At 39.9% G+C, this 16772-nt stretch overlaps 1 pseudogene; it reads right to left on the bottom strand.

Moving 5' to 3' along the window:
- Positions 1 to 1633: 1633 nt before the first annotated feature.
- LOC138848293 (uncharacterized) lies at positions 1634 to 14713 on the bottom strand (annotated as a pseudogene).
- Positions 14714 to 16772: the final 2059 nt, after the last annotated feature.

Below are 16772 nucleotides of genomic sequence, written 5' to 3' on the forward strand. Positions count from 1 at the left end.
TTTATTTTTTTAACTTTTATTTAATGAATATAAATTTCCAAAGTACAGCTTATGGATTACAATGGCTCCCCCCCATAATTTCCCTCCCACCCGCAACCCTCCCATCTCCCACTCCCTCTCCCCTTCCATTCACATCAAGATTCATTTTCAATTCTCTTATTCCTATATTTCTTTTTTTTGGTTCTCATTTTGGATTTATTGAACTTGAGGTACCATTTAGAAATCTACAAAGAAGAATTCAACAGAAAGTTGAAAGTATCCAGAGCTTGGAAAGATGCCCAAGCTAGAAAGAAACAGGAATGTAAAACAACATATGGCCAAATAAGTCATGGTGAATTAGGGGGTGGAATGAATGAGAAACTACATATAGCATTAGGATGGGTCATACAATGAAGGTCATTGAGGAGTCCATGAAAGAATCATAACACAGTTAGTTCTTGGTAGAAACTAATGAAGAAGAATTGCCAAGAGAAAATCATGGACAGTAGTTGCAAAAATGGCAAAAAGATTTTAAAATGGGACAAACATGTAGCATAGTAGATAAGATGCTAGTTAAGCTGCCCTAGTTCCACATCAGAGAGGTTTTGTTTGATTCACTATTCCGGCTCCTCATTACACCTTCCTGATCATGTAGACCATTGTAGTCTAGCAGAGTGTACCCCTAATTTGGGTGACTTGGGCCAGTATCCATCAAATTCTAGCTGCTCTGGGCATTTGGGGAGTGAAAGAGTAGATGAGAACTCTGTATATGCCTGTCTCTCTCACTTGGTCAATCTGTCTCTCTAGCTCTCAAATATGTAAAAAATTAAAAATACATTCAAGTACAAAGGGTAGAAAGTAGTCTTTAAATCTGACTAGAAATTAGTTATTGGTAAATTTCTTAAATGCTAAAGTGAGTCTATATTGAGTTGGTTAAAGAAAAAAAAGAAATGCAAATATTCTCTTGAAAATATAGCTTGGACAGTTGGCAGTATAACTTGCACATATGGAAATATATGGAGATTTATTTAAGGATCTGCAGTACAGCCTCCATGCATTCTCAGTTCTATCCATCAAACAAGCATTTCTCTAAATAATTATTGGCAATAATCTGGTGTGAGTTTTCAAACCACAGTATAATTATCAAAACTAAATAGAAGTAAAGTTAGTGAAAATACAAAATGTTCTTTCTATATTTGAATGTATTCATTCATAGCACATTTATTTCAAATATGAACTTACTAAACCACACATTAATAAAAAAGTTAGAATTGTCCATGAGTTCTGCTGTATCCTATCTGCTTTCCAGGAAGATGGGCTGTCTGCAAAGAAAATATAGGGATCATCCTCCTTGTTTAGTTATGGATGGCTGCAGTGCAGGAAATGTAATCTTATGCTCCCTTGATTCACCAGGTCAGGTTCATGAGAAGGACTTTCTAGGCTGCCAAAAGATATTGCAAACTTTTAACAATAAAACAAAAAGAAAATACCAAAATGTGCAATACAGAAATGTCAGATAAATTTCAAAGGATTTCCAACTAGATTCACAGGTGACTTCTCATTAGAATCTCTATGGCCTATGAGAGAATGGAGAGACATAGTGTGAGTCTTAAGAGAAAAAAAATCCGTCCACTGAGAATACTATACCCTGCAAAGTACTCATTTATGTTGAATGTGAAGTAAAGACCTATCAAACAAAAAGAAACTGAATTTGTCAACACTCACCCAGCCTTACAAAAGCTGTCAGGTGTTATGAGTTGTGATTTACAGCAAAAAGCTTTTCTGTAGTCATAACATTCATGAGGTTATTCTCCTGTGTGAATTCTCTGATGGATTTTGAGTTGTGATTTATAGCTGAAGGCTTTTCCACAGTCATTACATTCATAAGGCTTCTCCCCTGTGTGAATTCTCTGATGCATTATGAGATGTGACTTCTTGCCAAATGTTTTCCCACAATCATTACATTCATAAGGTTTCTCCTCTGTGTGAATTCTCTGATGGATTATAAGTTGTGACTTATAGCTGAAGGGATTTCCACAGTCATTACATTTATAAGGCCTGTCCCCTGTATGAATTCTTTGATGGGTTATGAGTTGTGACTTAGAGCCAAATGCTTTTCCACAGTCATTACATTCATAAGGTTTCTCACCTGTATGAATTCTCTGATGCATTATGAGATGTGACTTCTGGCCAAAGGCTTTCCCACAATTTTGGCATTCATAAGGTCTCTCCCCTGTGTGAATTCTCTGATGGATTAAAAGTTGTGACCTATAGGAAAGGCTTTTCCACAGTCATTACATTCATAAGGTCTCTCCTCTGTGTGAATTCTCTGGTGAATTTTGAGTTGTGACTTATAGCTGAAGGCTTTTCCACAGTCATTACATTGATAAGCTTTCTCCCCTGTGTGAATTCTCTGATGTCTTCTGAGGTCTGACATTTGGACAAAGGCTTTTCTACAGTCTTTACATTCATAAGGTCTCTCCCCTGTCTGAATTTTCTGATGGATTATGAGTTGTGACTTATAGCTGAAGGCTTTGCCACAGTTATTACATTCATAAGGTTTCTTTCCTGTGTGAATTCTCTGTTGCATCATGAAATGTGACTTCTTGCCAGAGGCTTTTCCATAGTCTTTACATTCATTAGGTTTGTCCTCTGTGTGAATTTCCTGATGTCTAATGACATCTAACTTCTGGTAGGTGGCTTTTCCACATTCATTACACACATGGGAGTTTTCCTATGTGGAAGTCCTGTGAATGATGGTATGGCAGGACTTAAACCTGAAGGATTTTCCACGAGGCTTACATCCATAGGGTTTTTTCTGTATATGTTGTCTCTGATTTATTGCAAGATTTGATTTGTAAATAAGAGGTTCCACATATCCCATATCTTCATAGAGTTCCTCTCCTGTGTTGATTTGTTGATGCTTACTGAGGTTAGTATTTTTATGAAGAGTCTTTTCTATTTGAGTTGTCTTTCCAACAGTGACAGTTGACTTATTACAGGAATCTCCCATATGGACCGTGCCAAATCTAAAGAATATCTTCTTCTTTTTGAAGTCTTTCCCTTGTGCACTATGTTCAAATGAAGGCTTCATAGTCTGAATCTTGTGATACTCACTAAGAGGCTCACAGCACTGGGCAGAGTTCTCAGGTACCTTAGCGGCATCAAATTTCTCTCCAGCTTACAGCTCATCATGCCCACAGTGGGGAAACACATTGTGACACACGTTGCATTCCTCAGGTTTCATTGATGAATAATTTCTTTTTTTGTTAATCAGCTTTGAAACATGACTTGAACTTAAATTAAGTCTTTTTATTGACATAACTCTTTTGGGAGTTGATGTCTTGTTATTTGTAATAACATTCTGCTTAAAAATGTTTTCTTGAATTTCCTGGTTGGTTCTAATAATGTCATCACTTTTCATGGCAACTGGAAGGTTCTGATTTAGGAATTCGCTCACCATCCATGGCTCTGCTCCTTGCTCCAACTTAAAGATCAAGTCGGGTTTGGTAATGCAGTGTCCCAAGAAGAGCAGGCTGCTGTAGGTCTCCAGCATCTCATCCCTGTACAGGATTTTCTGAGCTTTGTTCATGTTCTGCCATTCCTCCCAGGTAAAGTAAACAGCCAGGTCTTCAAATGCTATCATCACCGTGGAATGTCCAGGGAGCACGTCCTCTTTCTTCCGGACACATGAGGCGCAAAGCAGAGTGTGGGGCAGAGAAAGTCCCCAGCACATGGGACCCACAGGCAGCAAATGAAGAGGCACAGCAGCAGTGGGTGGGAGGCTCTGGGTGTGTCTCTTATTCCTATATTTCAAAAGTGCTTCACATTATTCATATTTAATGTATTATTTCATGTTTATTTACATTGTATTGGTCCTCTTTGCAATAATAGGCTAAAAGATTCACATCAGATACTGTGCATTCATAATTTCATACTACATTCAAATATTTCCATTAATGGGTTAAAAGGGTTTTTTTTAGATTTACCCATTTGAAAGGCAGAAAGAAAGAATGAGAGAAAAAAGAAAGAGCATGCTCCCCTCCCCTTGTTCACTCCTCAAATGTCTGCAGTGGCTGGGAGGCCAAAACCTGGAGCCAAGAACTCAATCCAGATCTCTCAGTGGGTGGCAGGAATTCATCCTCCAGAATCTGCATTAGCAGGAGGCTGGAATGAAGAGCTAGAGCTGGGAATTAAAGTGAGTTACTCCTATATGGGATACAGGTAAGTTTTTTTAAGATTTGTTTATTTATTTGAAAGGCAGAGTTATAGAAGGAGAGAGAATGGCCAGAGCTGGGCTGATCTGAATCCAGAAGCCAGGAACTTTTTCTGGGTCTCCCATGTGGGTGGGTGACCCATGGACTTGGGCTATCCTCCACTGCTTTCCTGGGCACATTATCATGTAGCTGGATGGAAGTGGAGCAGCTAGAACTCAAAATAATGCCCATATAGGAGGCTGGTGCTGCAGGTGGTGGCTTTACCTACTACACTGCAGCAGTGACCCTGGATACAGGCATTTTAACCAGCATCTTAACTGCCAAGGCAAATGCTCACTCTAGGAAGTTAGTTTTTGAAAGCTTTATGTATTGCAAATACCCTTAGCAAATTATTATATAGGTTGCATTTTCTTCCATCTAAGATAAAGCAATACAGGCTATTGTTATCAAAAAATTATTATTCAGTTTACTTGAATGGATTAGATTCAGGAAATAAGAAAGTTCAAGGTGCTATGATAAGTGCAAAAATTTGGAGCATTTCCATAGTCACAGTAGGTATGGGAGAAAGCGTGTGGATGGTGGCAGGCTGTCAGCAAAATCTTTCTAGTAGAGGTGATATGAATGTTACTTTGCAGTAGGACTAAAAGTCAATTAAGTAAGACCTGGGGTGTAAAAGTGGGAATCAGGAGAATTAGGTTTTCCTGGAAGAGCAAATGGCATGAAAAAATAAAACAGCATGGTCTGCTTTGAGCACTAAGTGTTGTGTTGTATTGATGCAATAGAAAATAGTGCAACTGCAATGTGCTTTAAGCTGCCTCTTACATATCACTTTTTTTTTTGACAGGCAGATTTAGACAGTGAGAGAGACAGAGACAGAGAGAAAGGTCTTCCTTTTTCCATTGGTTTACCCCCCCAAGTGGCCACTATGGCTGGTGCGTTGTGGCAAGCACACTGTGCTGATCTGAAGCCAGGAGCTAGGTGTTTCCTCCTGGTCTCCCATGCGGATGCAGGGCCCAAGGACCTGGGCCATCCCCCACTGCACTTCCAGGCCACAGCAGAGAGCTGGACTGGAAGAGAAGCAACTGGGATAGAATCTGGCACCCCAACCAGAACTAGAACCTGGGGTGCCAGCACTGCAGGTGGAGGATTAGCCTAGTGAGCCATGGCACTGCACATATCACTATTAAAACTACTAGCAGGGTTGGTATTATGGCACAGCAGTGTAAGCCTTTGCCTGCAGTGCCAGCATCCCATGTGAGTGCCGGTCCCTGTCCTGGCTGTTCCTCTTCACATGCAGTTCTCTGCCTTGGCCTGGGAAAGCAGGAGAAGATGGCCCAAGTGCATGGGCCCCTTCACCCACGTTGGAGACCTGGAAGAACATCCTGGCTCCTGGCTTTGAACTGCCTCAGCTCTAGACATTGCAGCCATTTAGGGGGTGAACCAGGGTTGGAAGACCATTCTCTCTATCTCTGTCTCTCTCTCTGTAACTCTACTTCTCAAATAAATAAATAATTTTTTGAAAATAAATAAATAAAATCATTAAAAAATACCAGCATGGCTGATATCATATATAAGGTAATGAGTAGCAAAAGATAAAAGTCAACATATTGTTTTACATTTCATGGAATAATTTCAGTTACCCTTAGATTCTGAAAAGCAATGTAAATTGAAAACTTGAACATTCTATTAACAGCCATAGCCCTAACAAGCATTTTACTACTGAGAATTAATGCAATTTACTTTGTAGTTTTATATGCTTAAGTTGAAATGTTCATTTGCAATCACTGAAAAGTTTAGAACACTGACAAACCTCTACCATTCTGCACTGTTTTCTTAGAATGACTGCACATGCTTCTACAAGTTTGTGTCATACAATAATGCCTTTTTTAATGCCACTTAATGAAAAGTGAATATAAGAAAACTCTTAGCTTACTTCTAATTTCACTTTTTAAAAAACCACCGGAATATATGTAAAATTTCTATTTCATGTTTATAAAGAATATTCATAGATTGTTACCTCAGTTCCTTATTTTTTCTTCTATAGTTTTACCTACTTCTCTGTGGAAGACAGACTTTCAATTATCTATCACAATGTTTTTATTTATGTGTCCTGTATTCAACAATATTTCAAAAATTCTCTTTCTCACCCACCTTAAGAATAAGATAGTTCATATGAAGAGAAGTAGCTCATGTTGGTAATCCCTTTATGCAGACTTAATTCTTTTTGCTCATTCAAATAATCTTGGGCAAAGGTTTATGAACTAGAGTCACACTGAGAAAAGGTCCTCTCAGGCCTGTGAATATCCACTGCCATGGCTGTACTGGCTCTCCCCATCTGTTGGTTTCAATCCAATACATTCAATATGGCACTGATTCAGAGAGTAGGAGTGAATACTGTGTATTAGGATAGTAGCTCCATCATTGGCCACTTTTATAATTTGAATACAGTATATCATGACTACTGGGGACTAAGAAAATACAATCAAATAAGAATACATAAATACAATTAGTTTTATTGAGATGTTAAATCCATTATTTTACTACTCTCCCTGCTTTTCACTTCAATGTTCCATTTCTAAAGTGCCAAAGTATAAACACTATATTTCTTAATTTTCAGAATTATCTAGAACAAATGGTTGCTTTTTTAACTTTTATTTAATAAATATAAATTTCCAAAGTGCAGCTTATGGATTACAATGGCTTCCCCCCATAACTTCTCTCCCATCCGCAACGCTTTCATCTCCTGCTCCCTCTCTCATTCCATTTACATCAAGATTCATTTTCAATTCTCTTTATATACAGAAGACCAATTTAGCATATATTAAGTAAAGCTTTCAAAAGTTTGCACCCACACAGAAACACAAAGTTTAAAACACTGTTTGAGTATTAGTTATAGCATTCACTCAAATTGTACAACACATTAAGGACAGAGATCCTACATGAGGAGTAAGTGCACAGTGACTCCTTTTGTTGACTTAACAATTTGACACTCTTGTTTATGGTGTCAGTAATCACCCTAGGCTCTTGTCATGAGATTCCAAGGCTATGGAAGCCTTTTGAGTTTGCTGACTCTGATCTTATTTAGACAAGGCCATAGTCAAAGTGCAAGTTCTCTCCTCCCTTCAGAGAAACGTTCCTCCTCCTTTGCTAACCTGTCCTTTCCACTGGGATCTCACTTGCACAGATCTTTCATTTAGGTTTGGGTTGTTTTTTTTTTTGTTTGTTTGTTTGTTTTTTTGCCAGAGTGACTTGGCTCTCCATACCTAAAATACTCTCATGGGCTCTTCAGCCAGATCCAAATTCCTTAAGGGCTGATTCTGAGGCCAGAGTGCTGTTTAGGACATCAGTCACTCTATGAGTCTGCTGTGTATCTTGCTTCCCATGTTGGATCATTCTCTCCCTTTTTGATTCTATCAGCTAGTATTAGCAGACACTAGTCTTGTTTGTGTGATCCCTTTGACTCTTAGTCCTATCCTTATGATCAATTGTGAACAGAAATTGATCACTTGGACTAGTGAGATGGCATTGGTACATGCCACCTTGATGGGATTGAATTGGAGTCCCCTGGCACATTTCTAACTCTACCATTTGGGGCAAGTCAGCTTAAGCATGTCCCGAATTGTACATCTCCTCCCTCTCTTATTCCCACTCTTATATTTAACAGAGATCACTTTTCAGTTAAATTTCAACAGCTAAGAATAATTGTGTGTTAATTACAGAGATCAACCAATAGATTTAAGTAGAACATAAAAATACTAAAAGGGATAAATTATAAGTTGTTCCTCGACAGTCAGGACAAGGGCTGATCAAGTCACTGTTTCTCAAAGTGTCCATTTCACTTCAACAGGCTTCCTTTTAGGTGCTCAGTTAGTTGTCACCAATAAGGGAGAACATATGATATTTCTCCCTTTGAGACTGGCTTATTTCACTCAGCATGATGTTTTCCAGATTCCTCCATTTTGTTGCAAATGACAAGATTTCATTGTTTTTACTGCTGGATAGTATTCTATAGAATGCGTGTCCCATAATTTCGATTTTTTTAATTAAGCATTTATTTATTTATTTATTAACTTTTTTTGACAGGCAGAGTGGACAGTGAGAGAGAGAGACAGAGAGAAAGGTCTTCCTTTGCCATTGTTTCACCCTCCAATGTCCGCCACAGCCAGCGCGCTGCGGCCAGCGCACCACGCTGATCCGATGGCAGGAGCCAGGGCCAGGTGCTTTTCCTGGTCTCCGATGGGGTGCAGGGCCCAAGCACCTGGGCCATCCTCCACTGCACTCCCTGGCCACAGCAGAGAGCTGGCCTGGAAGAGGGGCAACCGGGACAGAATCTGGTGCCCCAATCAGGACTAGAACCCGGTGTGCCGGCAACACTAGGCGGAGGATTAGCCTAGTGAGCCGCGGCGCTGGCTTATTTATTAACTTTTATTTAATGAATATAAATTTCCAAAGTACAGCTTATGGATTACAATGTCTTCCCCCACCCAGTGACTTCACTCCCACCCGCAACCCTCCCCTTTCCTGCTCTCTCTCCCCTTCTATTCATATCAAGATTCATTTTCAATTCTCTTTATATACAGAAGATCAGTTTAGTATACATTAAGTAGAGATTTCAACAGTTTGCACCAACATAGAAACACAAAGTGAAAAATACTGTTTGAGTACTGGTTATAGCATTAAATCACAATGTACAGCACATTAAGGACAGAGATCCTACATGAGGAGTAAGTGCACAGTGACTCCTGTTGTTGACTTTTAAAATTGACATTCTTGTTTATGGCCTCAGTAATCACCCTAGGCTCTTGTCATGAGTTTCCAAGGCTATGGAAGCCTTTTGAGTTCACTGACTCTTATTTAGACAAGGTCGTAGTCAAAGTGGAAGTTCTCTCCTCCCTTCAGAGAAAGGTACCTCCTTCTTTGAAGACATGTTTTTCCCACTGAGATCTCACTCACAGAGATCTTTCACTTATGTCTTTTTTTTTTTTTTTTTTTTTTTTTTTGCCAGAGTGTCTTGGCTTTCCATGCCTGAAATACTCTCATGGGCTCTTCAGCCAGATCCAAATGCCTTAAGGACTGATGCTGAGACCAGAGTGCTGTTTAGGACATCCGACATTCTATGAGTCTGCTGTGTATCTCGCTTCCCATGTTGGATCATTCTCTCCCTTTTTTTATTCTATCGGATAGTATTAGAAGACACTAGTCTTGTTTGTGTGATCCCTTTGACTCTTAGTCCTTTCATTATGATCAATTGTGAACAGAAATTGATCACTTGGACTAGTGAGATGGCATTGGTACATACCACCTTGATGGGATTGATTTGGAATCCCCTGGTATGTTTCTAACTCTACCGTTTGGGGCAAGTCAGCTTGAGCATGTCCCAAATTGTACATCTCTTCCCTCTCTTATTCCCACTCTTATATTTAACAGGATCACTTTTCAGTTAAATTTCAACACCTAAGGATAACTGTGTATTAATCACAGAATTAAACCAATAGTATTAAGTAGAACAGACAAAGAAAAAATACTAGGAGGGATAAAGTATTAAGTTGTTCATCAACAGTCAGGGCTATGGCTGATCACGTCACCGTTGCTCATAGTGTCCATTTCACTTCAACAGGTTTCCTTTTTGGTGCTCAGTCAGTTGTCACCGATCAGGGAGAACATATTGTCGCTCGCTCCACAGGCTCTCAGAGGAGCGGCAACGGATTTGCTGTTGTTTCTTTCCCCGGTCCTCCCTGGATTAGCTGCTGCCCCCCTGCCAACGCAGAGGGGTGGCACCCCTGCTGCTTCCCCCGCTTCCACGGAGGAGCAGCACACCACTGGCCAGCTCCCTCAGGGGTTCCTCAGGTGTTCCCCCCGCATGTTGTCTCTCCTCCTTTATAGTCCTTTCTGCCAAACTGTGCTCTCCTGGTGTTCATGCAGTCCACGTGCTGAGCACGCTGTTCTCCTCCAATCAGAGGTTGGATCGGGAATCAGCTATTGGTAAGGCAGCTGTGTAGGATTTGTTTACTCTCTCTCAGCACCATATGGTGGGAGATCAGGCACATTGAGTTAGTCTTAGTTCCAGTAGTTTAGTCTAGTCTTGGTAATCTCAGTATTTGTCCTCAGTATTATTTGTCCACAGTTTTAGTACTTATTTGTCTCTCGGGTGACGGGCCCTGCCATGTTATGGGAGATGGGGCCTGCTCCCCACTGGGCCCTGCTCCCCACACATATAATATTTGTCCCTTTGGGACTGGCTTATTTCACTCAGCATGATGTGTTCCAGATTCCTCCATTTTGTTGCAAATGACAAGATTTCATTGTTTTTTACTGCGGTATAGTATTCTAAAGAGTACATATCCCATAATTTCTTTATCCAGTCTACGGTTGATGGGCATTTAGGTTGGTTCCAGGTCTTGGCTATTGTGAATTGTGCTGCAATAAACATTAGGGTGCAGACCGCTTTTTTGTTTGCCAATTTTATTGCCTTTGGGTAAATTCCAAGGAGTGGGATGGCTGGGTCGAATGGTAGGGTTATATTCAGGTTTCTGAGGAATCTCCAGACTGACTTCCATAGTGGCTTGACCAGTTTGCATTCCCACCAACAGTGGGTTAGTGTCCCTTTTTCCCCACATCCTCGCCAGCATCTGTTGTTGGTAGATTTCTGTATGTGAGCCATTTAACCAGGGTGAGGTGAAACCTCATTGTGGTTTTGATTTGCATTTCCCTGATAGCTAGTGATCTTGAACATTTTTTCATGTGTCTGTTGGCCATTTGGATTTCCTCTTTTGAAAAATGTCTATTGAGGTCCTTGGCCCATCTCCTAAGTGGGTTGTTTGTTTTGTTTTTGTGGAGTTTCTTGATCTCTTTGTAGATTCTGGTTATTAACCCTTTATCTGTTGCATAGTTTGCAAATATTTGTTCCCATTCTGTCAGTTGTCTCTTCACTCTCCTGACTGTTTCTTTGGCAGTACAGAAACTTCTCAATCTGATGCAATCCCAATAGTGGATTTTGGCTTTGACTGCCTGTGCCTCCTGGGTCTTTTCCAGAAACTCCAAGCCTGTTCCAATATCTTGAAGAGTTTCTCCAATGTTCTCTAATAACTTGATGGTGTCAGGTCGTAGATTTAGGTCTTTAATCCACGTTGAGTGGATTTTTGTGTAAGGTGTAATGTAGGGGTCTTGCTTCATGCTTCTGCATGTGGAAATCCAGTTTTCCCAGCACCATTTATTGAATAGACTTTCCTTGCTCCAGGAATTGGTTTTAGATCCTTCATCAAATATAAGTTGCTGTAGATGTTTGGGTTGATTTCTGGTGTTTCAATTCTGTTCCATTGGTCTATCCATCTGTTTCTGTACCAGTACCATGCTGTTTTGATTACAACTGCCTTGTAGTATGTCCTGAAATCTGGTATTGTGATGCCTCCGGCTTTGTTTTTGTTGTACAAGATTGCTTTAGCTATTCGAGGTCTCCTGTGTCTCCATATGAATTTCGGCATCATTTTTTCCAGATCTGAGAAGAATGTCTTTGGTATCTTGATTGGGATTGCATTGAATCTATAAATTGCTTTTGGGAGAATGGACATTTTGATGATGTTGATTCTTCCAATCCATGAGCCCAGAAGATTTTTCCATTTTTTGGTATCCCCTTCTATTTCTTTCTTTAAGGTTTTGTAATTCTCATCCGAGAAATCTTCAACGTCCTTGGTTAAGTTTATTCCAAGGTATTTGATTGTTTTTGTAGCTGTTGTGAATGGGATTGATCTTAGCAGTTGTTTCTCAGCCGTGGCATTGCTTGTGTATACAAAGGCTGTTGATTTTTGTGCATTGATTTTATGTCCTGCCACTTTGCCAAACTCCTCTATGAGTTCCAATAGTCTCTCAGTAGAGTTCTTTGGATCCTCTAAGTAAAGAATCATATCATCTGCAAAGAGGGATAGTTTGAGTTCTTCCTTCTCAATTTGTATTCCTTTAATTTCTTTTTCTTGTCTGATGGCTCTGGCTAAAGCTTCCAGAACTATGTTAAATAGCAGTGGTGAGAGTGGGCATCCCTGTCTGGTGCCAGATCTCAGTGGAAATGCTTCCAACGTTTCCCCATTCAATAGGATGCTGGCCGTGGGTTTTTCCTAAATTGCTTTGATTATATTGAGGAATGTTCCTTCTATACCCAATTTGCTTAGAGTTTTCATCATGAAAGAGTGTTGAATTTTATCAAATGCTTTCTCTGCATCTATTGAGATAATCATATGGTTTTTCTTCTGCAGTCTGTTAATGTGGTGTATCACATTGATTGATTTGCGAATGTTGAACCATCCCTGCATATCAGGGATAAATCCCACTTGGTCTGGGTGGATGATTTTTCTGATGTGCTGTTGTATTCTATTGGCCAGAATTTTATTGAGGATTTTTGTGTCTATGTTCATCAGGGATATTGGTCTGTAATTTTCTTTCAGTGCTGCATCTTTCTCTGGCTTAGGGATTAAGGTGATGCTGGATTCATAGAAAGAATTTGGGAGGATTCCATCTTTTTTGATTCTTCTGAATAGTTTGAGAAGAAATGGAATTAGTTCTTTAAATGTCTGGTAGAATTCAGCAATGAATCCATCCAGTCCTGGGCTTTTCTTTGTTGGGAGGGCCTTTATTATTGTTTCAATTTCTGTCTCAGTTATGGGTCTATTTAGGTTTTCTATGTCTTCATGATTAAATTTATGTAGATAGCATATGTCCAGGAATCTATCCATTTCTGATAGATTTTCCTGTTTGCTGGCACATAACTCTTTGTATTAATTTCTGATGATTCTTTTTATTTCTGTGGTGTCTGTTGTTACATTTCCTTTTTCATCTCTGATTTTATTGATTTGGGTCTTTTCTCTTCTTTTTTTAGTTAGTTGGGCCAATGGGGTGTCGATTTTGTTTTTTTTTTTTTTCAAAAAAGCAGCTCTTCACTTGGCTGATTTTTTGTAATTTTTTTTTGATTCAATCCTGTTAATTTCTTCTCTGGTTTTAATTATTTCTCTTCTCCTACTAGATTTGGGTCTGGTTTGCTGCAGTTTTTTCTAGGTCCTTGAGATGTGCTGAAATCTCATTTATTTGGTACCTTTCCAATTTCTTGATATAAACACTTATTGCTATAAACTTGCCTCTCAATACTGCTTTTGCCATATCCCATAAGTTTTGATATGTTGTGTTGTTATGCTCATTTACTTCCAGAAAGTATTTGATTTCTCTTTTGACATCTTGTATGACCCAATGTTCATTCAGTAGCATGTTGTTCAGTCTCCATGTGTATGTATACTCTCTAGGGTTTCCTGAGTTGCTAATTTCCAGCTTCATTCTGCTGTGGTCTGAGAAGCTGCATGGTATGATTCTAATTCTTTTGAATTTGTTGAGACTTGCTTTATGGCCTAGTATGTGATCAATCCTAGAGAAGGTTCCATGCACTGCTGAGAAGAATGTAAAGTCTTTAGATGTAGGATTGAAAGTTCTGTAGATATCTGTTAGATCCATTTGGGCAATAGTGTCGATTAAATCTGCTGTTTCCTTGTTGATCTTCTGTCCGAATGATCTGTCTATTACTGAGAGTGGCATATTGAAGTCCCCCAGTACTATTGTATTGGAATCTAAATCTCCCTTTAAGTCCCTTAACATATCTTTTAAATAGACTGGTGCCCTGTATTTAGGTGCATATACATTTATAATAGTTACATCTTCCTGTTGAATTGTTCCCTTAATCATTATATAGTGCCCCTCTTTGTCTCTTAACAGTTTTTGTGTTAAAGTTTATTTTGTCTGCTATTAATATGGCTACACCTGCTTTTTTTGGTTTCTGTTGGCATGGAATATCTTTTTCCAACCTTTCACTTTCAGTCTGCATGCATCTTTGTTAGAAAGATGTGTTTCTTGTAGGCAGCAAATAGTTGGGTTTTGTTCCTTAATCCATTCAGCCAGTCTGTACCTTTTAACTTTAGAGTACAATCCATGAACGTTCAATGTGACTATTGATATGTAGTGACTTTGCCCTGCCATTTTCCCAAAGATATTTTCTAGTATATGCTTTGAGCATCCCATGCTCCTTTACTGGTAGGTTTCCTTCCTTTACCTTCTTTCATATTGATGGCCATGTTTCTGTGTTTCTGAGTGTAGCACATCTTTAAGCATCTTTTGCAGGGCTGAATGAGTGGCAGCAAACTCTTCAATTTCTGTTTGCTATGAAAGGTCTTTATTTCACCTTCATTCACAAATGAGAGCTTAGCAGGATATAATATTCTGGGCTGGCAATTTTTTCTCTTAGCACCTGGGCTATGTCTTGCCATTCCCTCCTAGCCTGTAGTGTTTCTGATGAGAAGTCTGCTGTGAGTCTAATTGGAGATCCTCAACCTAAGTATTTCTACTGACTCTCCGTCTCCTCTCAGCTGCCTTCCTACCCTCCACCACTGTTGCTCATCTAATTCATCATTTTCCACGAACCATGGTGATGCCTTGGCAATGGCCCTAGTGAATGCACATACCGTAGCCTCCTTAATGGGCGTCCCCATGGTCTTTAACAAGTGGCTCAGCAGCAAGCGCAACTTAGTAGTGGATGGAGTGTTACCCATTACTGCTAAAGACAACTCCCACCTTGAATCCGGCGTTCATTCACAACTCCCGCCCTGTTACTGGCATTCTACTCCCTGCCTATTAGGGGGTCTCTTACAGCCCGCTTTGGAAGCTATATATTTTCTTTCTTCTGTCTTCACCAACAGTACCACAGTCTCTGTCCTTTCCTTTTATACTGCCTGCATTCCTGTGTGTACGCACGCTTACCTTCGTTTCTGCCCTATTCCTGCGATTCACGAAGCGATCCAAGTCACGGCACCACTCTTGTCGCTCCCTCAACCGCAAAGGAATGACGCTGCTCGCAGCTGATCGGTCTTACATAGACTTTTATTATGAGAGAGAAAATAGCGGGGACAGAGGTAGAGAGAAAGGAAGGAGGAAAAGAGAGAGAGAGAGAGCCTCCTTCCTCAGCATATGACTTATATACAAAATCCAACCAATCAGAAGTGGGCTAAAGTCCATGCACGGAGCACTCCAATCCGATGCCTGTTCACGCAGAATTCATGCACTCCTGGGCCAATCAAATGAGATGTCACGTGGTGGGCAGGCTCTTCGTGTGGTCCTCGGCACCATCTTGTTGTTTACAACACTCTATACCCTTTTTGGAAAGTCCCTCTTAGTCAGTTACATCCAGTGGAAAGAACTATCCCAACTGAAACTAAAAATGTCCGCTTTAGCAAACGCAACATGGCTGCCAGGCCAAGCCTTAACTCAGAGGTCCCATGGTAGGCCTACCCATGGGTCCCCACATCCTTGATCAAATATAAGTTAGCTGTAGATGTTTGGGTTGATTTCTGGTGTTTCAATTCTGTTCCATTGGTCTATCCATCTGTTTCTGTACCAGTACCATGCTGTTTTGATTACAACTGCCCTGTAGTATGTCCTGAAATCTGGTATTGTGATGCCTCCGGCTTTGTTTTTGTTGTACAAGATTGCTTTAGCTATTCGAGGTCTCCTGTGTCTCCATATGAATTTCGGCATCATTTTTTCCAGATCTGAGACGAATGTCTTTGGTATCTTGATTGGGATTGCATTGAATCTATAAATTGCTTTTGGGAGAATGGACATTTTGATGATGTTGATTCTTCCAATCCATGAGCCCGGAAGATTTTTCCATTTTTTGGTATCCTCTTCTATTTCTTTCTTGAAGATTTTGTAATTCTCATCATAAGGATCTCATCATAGAGATCTGTACTGCAAAAGAAACAGTCAGACGAGGCAACCGACAGAATGGGAAAAAATATTTGCAAACTATGCAACTGATAAAGGGTTAATAACCAGAATCTACAAAGATATCAAGAAACTCCACAACAACAAAACAAACAACCCACTTAGGAGATGGGCCAAGGACCTCAATAGACATTTTTCAAAAGAGGAAATCCAAATGGCCAACAGACACATGAAAAAATGTTCAAGATCACTAGCAATCAGGGAAATGCAAATCAAAACCACAGTGAGGTTTCACCTCACCCCAGTTAGAATGCTTCACATTCAGAAATCTACCAACAACGGATGTTGGCAAGGATGTGGGGAAAAATGGACACTAATCCATTGTTGGTGGGAATGTAAACTGGTAAAGCCACTATGGAAGTCAGTCTGGAGATTCCTCAGAAACCTGAATATAACCCTACCATTCAACCCAGCCATACCACTTCTTGGAATTTACCCAAAGAAAATTAAATTGGCAAACAAAAAAGCTGTCTGCACATTAATGTTTATTGCAGCTCAATTCACAATAGCTAAGACCTGGAACCAACCTAAATGCCCATCAACAGTAGACTGGATAAAGAAATTATGGGATATGCACTCTTTAGAATACTATACAGCAGTCAAAAAAATGAAATCTGCTCATTTGCAACAAGATGGAGGAATCTGAAACACATGCTGAGTGAAATAGCCAGTCCCAAAGGGACAAATATCATATGTTCTCCCTTATCGGTGACAACTAACTGTGCACCAAAAAGGAAACCTGTTGAAGTGAAATGGACACTGTGAGAA

The sequence above is a fragment of the Oryctolagus cuniculus genome, chromosome 21 (genome assembly GCF_051225735.1).
Source record: "Oryctolagus cuniculus isolate XC-2025 breed Fujian yellow rabbit chromosome 21, ASM5122573v1, whole genome shotgun sequence".
Taxonomy (NCBI): Eukaryota; Metazoa; Chordata; class Mammalia; order Lagomorpha; family Leporidae; genus Oryctolagus; species Oryctolagus cuniculus.